Raw genomic sequence first — 7187 nt, 5'->3', positions numbered from 1 at the left:
AGTCCCTATCTCATTCTGGGTTGATTGTGTCCTCACGGCAACGTACCTCATTAACAGAACTCCTTCACCAATTTTATAAAACAAGACACCATTTTCTCTACTCTACAACTCCTCAGTAGACTACAACTTTGTTAGAGTATTTGAAAGCCTTTGTTTTGCATCTACTCTCACAGCTCATCACCTAAAGTTTCATCCTAGAGCAAGAACCTATGTGTTTATTGGTTATCACCCTGGTGTCAAGGGATATTGTTTGTATGATATCATATCCAAAACCATTTTTATTTCAAGAGACGTGATATTTCATGAACGAATATTCCCTTTCCACTATGTCTCCAAAAATTCTAAGATCTTTGACTCTTTTCCTGATCTTGCCTCATCCTGCTACAGATATACATACCTCTACTAAAGAAATGTCCTCTAGTTGCCCTCCAAGTTCAAACCTTTCTGATATCATACCCCCATCTAGCGACCCTCTTCTCAGAAGATCTCTTAGAATCAGTAAACCTCCCTCATATCTTCAAGATTTCCATTGCAATTTCCTATCTAAAAATCTTAACCATGCTGCATCATCTTCCTGTCCATATTGCTTTAGTGATTACCTTTCATATACTAAATTTTCTCAATCCCACAGTAACTTTCTTCTCAATGTATCTTCAAACTCTGAACCACAATTTTACCATCAAGCAGTAAAATATGACCATTGGAAAGAGGCTATGGCAAATGAGTTAACGGCCATGGACTCCAACAAAACCTGGTCCATTACGAACTTGCCTAAAGGAAAACATTCCATAGGTTGTAAATGGGTGTACAAAATCAAGTATAAATCTGATGGTACTGTTGATAGATACAAAGATCGTTTAGTGGCCAAAGGATACACTCAACAAGAGGGATTGGACTTCTTGGAAACATTCTTTCCGATTGCAAAATTGGTCACTGTGAAGCTTCTCTTAGCCATTGCTGTCATTAACAAGTGGCACATTATTCAATTGGACGTCAATAACGCCTTTCTTCTTGGGGATCTCTTTGAAGAAATTTACATGGATTTACCTTTGGGTTATGATCCTCCCATCCCTTCTGAAAATCATGTAAATCGTTTGGTATGTAAGCTAGATAAATCTATCTATGGTTTGAAACAAGCCTCAAGACAGTGGTTTTTGAAATTTTCTCATGCCCTTTTACTACATGGTTTCTAGCGGTCTAAATCTGATTACTCTTTGTTCACTAAAGGTTCCGGAAGTAGCTTTGTTGCGTTGCTAGTGTACATCGATGATATAGTCATCATCGGATCAGATTTACAGGTTATTAATAACTTGAAGTCATTTCTACATAGCCAATTTTAGCTCAAAGATCTTGGCAAACTTAAATATTTTCTTGGTTTGGAGATTGCTCAATCCCAGCAAGGCATTGTCCTCCCTCAAAGGCACTATGACCTCCAATTACTTGAAGATATTGAATTTTTTGCTTGTAAGCCTGCTACCTTACCAATGGATCCTAAAGTTCGACTGAATTCATTTGAGGAGAAGTTGCTGGAAGATGGTTCTTTATATAGGCGACAGATTGGATGCCTTCTATACCTAACCATTTCAAGATCGGACATCACATTCGGAGTTCAAAAACTCAACCAATTTGTCTCTCAACCTCGAAAGCATCACTTAAATGCTGCTCATCATTTGCTACAGTACATTAAGGCTACTCCAGGACAAGGCCTCTTGTTTTCAGCTGATTCAACGTTACAGTTGCGTGCCTATGCTTATGCAAATTGGGGATCATGCTTAGATTCTAGAAAATCGGTTACTAGATTTTCTGTTTTCCTGACGGATTCCATGGTGTCGTGAAAGGCTAAGAAATAAAGTACAATTTCTAGATCATCTGCTGAAGCCGATACCATGCGCTGGCATCAACCACCAGCAAACTTATATGGATACATTAGTTTCTTCTTGACTTGTATATAAATCCTGAAGGTTTGGCTTTGATCTTTTGTGATAAACAAGCCGCAGTGCATATTGCCACCAATCTCATCTTTCATGAACGGACCAAACACAGAGATAGATTGCCATTTTGTACGAGATAAAGTCAATGATGGATTCATCAAGTTACTGCTAGTTCGAACAAATCATCAACTTACTGAAATCTTCACAAATCCTTTACCTCCAGCTGTGCTCTCTCATTTGCTATCCAAGATGGCTATAATTAATCTTCACAGTCCATCTTGAAGGGGAGTATTAAGATCAGTGGAAGCACTTGGTGGCAAACATTAGTTTAGTTAGTTAAAATTAGTTGCAGCTAGTTAGAGAGTTATTAGTTACAATTTGTTTAGTTACAGCTAGTTTTTCCATTTTTCTGCCTCCCTTTTGGATTGCTATTTATTGCACATGTACACTTCATTCCAAACTTGAATAAGAAATTTCATTTTTCCAAATCCTCAACATATTAAGATCAATGGAAGCACTTCGCGGCAAACATTAGTTTAGTTAGTTAAAATTAGTTGCAGTTAGTTAGAGAGTTGTTAATTATAGCTAGTTTAGTTACAGCTGGTTTTTTCCATTTTCCCGCCTTCCTTTTGGATTACTATTTATAGCAAATCTACACTTCATTCCAAACTTGAATAAGAAATTTCATTTTTCCAAATCTTCAACATGGTATCAGAACCATTCTTGGATTTCAAGATTGGTCTATTCAAATGAGCCACCATCTTGAGGGGGCCTGTTAAGAGATGTGTTATCCCACATCGATTTAATACAAAAATAAATACTAATTTATAAAGATCTTGGACTTCTCTACTTAATAAGGTTGACCTTATTAAGGTGGACTCCAAATCTTAATAAAGGGTTACAAAATCGATTTTTAAATTATAAAATCAAGAAATTAGGAAATCATAGATTTGGTATGGAAGAAAGCAATTCTTGGTGAAAATTATCATTTTTTTTCCCAATTTTCCTTCAAATCCCATTATTACCACAATTCCTTCTTGTATTATCCTTCTCCCATGATGTGTATAATAAATGATTAAGTTGGAATGAATAGTTGTAACCCAAATTTAAACTTTAATTTAATTATGATGTTTTGGTTTTCAATTAGTAATTTTGTATTATTTTAATTTAATTTACATTCTTCATGAATTTGAATTACTTGAACACTAACTCATTGATTTGTGAATGGTAATGACTCAAAAAGTGAGTTATTTGTTTAGGCCACACAATAAAAATCAGGATTTGAAAAGAAGAGAGAAATACACTTGTGCTATATTTTTGTCCTTGTTTGAATTCTTTCATGATTGAACGCTCTTGATAATGACATATCATGATTCACGTAGAAACATGGTGAATTGATTTAATTGAGTATGATTAGTTTGAACTCAATAGGAGTAAATCAATTAATTTAGAAAAAATCGAGCAGTTACAGATAATTGAATTTCGTTAGAGTTTGGTAATTGAAATTAAACTACTAGCTACGGCGATTACATTCTTTCTCAATGTAGAGGAAATGCATGACATGCGATTGCATCATGAATTCCGTATAGCTTGATCAATCGTGGAATGCTCATAAGTGATCGACCAGAATCATAATTCCGTTAAAATTTTCAATTCCTGATCCTTGAACTTTGTCATGGAGCGAAACTAATATGATATCAAGGCCAAACAAATCCTTGTATAAATCCTTGTTGATGAGCACCAGCAACTCCGTGTATTTCATCAAGTAATTAGAATTGAACACACTTGAAATAACAACCTGGTAGTTAAATACTTGCAGCAGTTAGTTAGTTAGTTAAAGATAGGCAACTAGCATAACTGATTTCTCATACATGTACTCTATATATACAGACGAATGTAAATAATTTTCTGCTTGATTGAATAAAGTTTAGTTCAATTCTATTTTCTTGTTTTTAATATGGTACCAGAGCATTCATAAATCCGCACAATCTTCATTTTTTTGGCACATACATCTATTTCAGAATTCCAAATCAAAAATGGAATCACAACAAACTGGAGTCTCAAGATCATCTGTAAGTAAGCCACCTATTGATGATCCTTCAAGCCCGTATTTCCTCTATCAGTCCCATAGTCCAAGACTGATTTTAGTGTTACAATAGCTCGTCGAAGATAACTATGCCTCTTGGAAGTAGAGCCATAAAGATCACATTGTCTGTGAAGAACAAGAGTGGCTTCATAAATGGATCTATAACTGAGCCTGATGATGGAGATCTCGAGTTACTCAATGCGTGGACTAGAAACAACAATTTGTCATATTGTGGATTTTAAATTGAGTTTGAAAGGAAGTTTTTGCAAGTGTGATATACGCAAGAACGACGTATGAGATGTGGAAAGATCTAAAAGACAAGTTCCAGCAGAAGAATGGGCCAAGAATTTTTCAATTGAGAAGAAAATTGATGATTTTGAGCTAAGATCAAGACACTGTAAGTGTTTATTTTACCAAACTAAAAACCATTTGGAAGAGTTGAGCAATTATCGATTGGTTTGTAATTGTGGAAAGTGTACGTGTGATGGTGTAAAGGAATTGAACAAATATTACCAGACTAAGTACACCATGTCATTTATAATGGGTCTCAATGACTCATATTCACAAATTAGAGGACAGATTCTGCTCATGGATCCATTGCCTCAAATCAACAAAGTTTTTGCGTTAATTTCACAAGAAGAAAATCAAAGGAAGATTGGTACTCAAGTGACATCTGGCAATGACCCAAATGGAGATACAGCATTTGCTTTCAAGTTTAACACTGGAAAAGGAATCACTTCTCAAGATACATACAACAGAAATGTAAGATTCAGCAACATTAAACGAAGAGAGAAGTCTTATTGCACACATTGTAATTTTCATGGGCACACGGTTGATACATGTTGTAAGTTGCATGGTTATCCACCGGGTCATTAGCCTAAGTCAAGGGAAAGGCCTCAACACTTTTCCAGCAACAATCAGGTTAATCAAGTCTCTACAAACATACAGGTTCCCAAGCTTGCCAATTGTCAAAAGGATCAACATACTGGGGTTGGAGACTTTGTGTAAAATCTCAATCCAAATTAATACCAGCAGCTGATGTCTATGTTGTCTTCTCATTTGGCTTCGAGCTCAGTCACCACAACACCTGACCATGACAGTAATGTCATCTCTTATGCTGCAGGTATATGTTATCCAATTTCAGTAAATCCTAAGTTCTTATCTAAAGACATATGGATAATGGACTCTGGTGCAACAAGGCATGTATGCTCAATTGCTTCTGCCTTCGTTTCTATGATAATTTTGGACAACTCTACTGTCACCTTGCCAAATAATACTCAAATTCCAGTTAGACTATGTGGTGATATCAGATTGAATTCTGATTCTTCGTGATGTTATGTTTGTTCCTCAATTCAAGTTTAATCTACTATCTATTAGTGCCCTAAGGCTTGGATCTCATCTCACTGTTAACTTCTTTCATGATCATTTCGTCATCCAGGAGATCAACACCAAGAAGACGATTGGCAAGGGTAGTAAGAAGCAGGTCCTGGATGCCAAAAATCTCAGTTCAATTTTTAGTAATGATCATTTTTCTAACAACCTTGTAAGCAATGTATCTGTTCAAATCTAGCACAACAGATTAGGGCATTTATCCTTTAAAAGATTAGAATACTTGAGGGACAAAATTTCTTGTAATGCCTCGAAAATAAATAAACGTTCTCCTTGTTATGTTTGTCCATTGGCAAAGAAAAGAAGATTATCTTTTAATTCCAACATCAATTTTCACAGAATCCTTTTGATCTTGTGCATTGCGATATTTGGGAGCCATATCAAATCCCATCTTACACTGGACACGGGTTCTTTTTAACAATAGTGGATGATTTCTCAAGATTTACTTGGTTATTCTTGCTAAAGCAAAAGTCAAATGCTACTGTTGTAACTCTTCAATTTTTCAACATGATAGAAACCCAATTTCATGCCAAAATAAAGGTTTTTAGATCAGACAATGCACCTGAATTGGCATTTAAAGATTTTTTTGCTATGAAAGGAGTCTTGCATCAATTTAGTTGTGTTGAACGTCCCCAACAAAATTCAGTAGTTGAACGTAAACACCAACATCTGTTAATAGCAAGAGCTTTATATTTTCAATCAAAGGTCCCTATACATCTCTAGTCTAAATGTGTGTCGGCTGCCACCTTCTTGATCAATCGAACACCATCTCCAATTCTACATGGCAAGACACCATATGAGATTCTCTATAAATGGATGTGGATTATTCCATGCTATGGATTTTTAGATGCTCAGCTTTCGCTTCCACCTTGGTAGCTCACAAGGACAAATTTCATCAAAGGGCCAGAACGTGTGTATTTTTAGGCTATCCTTCTAGGATGAAGGATACAAATTGTACGATGTTATTTCTAAGAAGGTTTTCTCTTCATGTGATGTCATTTTTTATAAGAATATCTTCCCATTTCACACTGTGATACAGACTAATCAGTTTGTAGATCCATTTCCTGATTTGGTTTTACCAGTTGCATATTTACCTTCTTATCAAGAGCATTCTATTATAGCTATTGATGGCAATCATGGTGAGCTATCACCACCAATTGAACCGTCCTCTCAGGATAATGACAATGCAATCAACCAACCTACATCTGAACCTCACAATGTGGATGTTTGAAGATATCAAAATATTGTTAGACCTCCTGCATATTTAAGAGATTTTCATTGCAATTTAATTGCACAAAATCTTCAATCCTTCTCTCATTTACCATATCACTAGCTATTTGTTTATCATATGACATGTTGTCTTCTTCTTACAAAAACTTATCTCTCAATGTTTCATCTCAACACGAACCACAATTTTACCACGAGGATGTGAAAAATCCAAAGTGGCGTGTAGTCACAGAGCTTGAATTGGATGCTATGAAACACAATAATACATGGTCCGTGGTTACATTGTCGAAAGGAAACACTTTGTTGGATGTCGCTAGGTTTATAAAGTGAAGTATAACTCAGATGGATCCATCGAAAGACATAAAGCCCGTTTAGTTGCAAAGGATTATATTCAACAAGAGGGATTGGATTACTTTGATACCTTCTTTCCGGTGGCTAAAATTGTAACTGTTAAACTCTTGCTAGCACTTGCAGCCTACAATAGATGGAACCTAGTGCAATTGGATGTTAATAACACCTTTTTAAATGGAGACCTGTTCGATGAAGTCTATATG

This window comes from Olea europaea, unplaced genomic scaffold, assembly GCF_002742605.1.
Source record: "Olea europaea var. sylvestris unplaced genomic scaffold, O_europaea_v1 scaffold1480, whole genome shotgun sequence".
Lineage (NCBI taxonomy): Eukaryota > Viridiplantae > Streptophyta > Magnoliopsida > Lamiales > Oleaceae > Olea > Olea europaea.
This window is presented reverse-complemented; position numbering follows the sequence as displayed.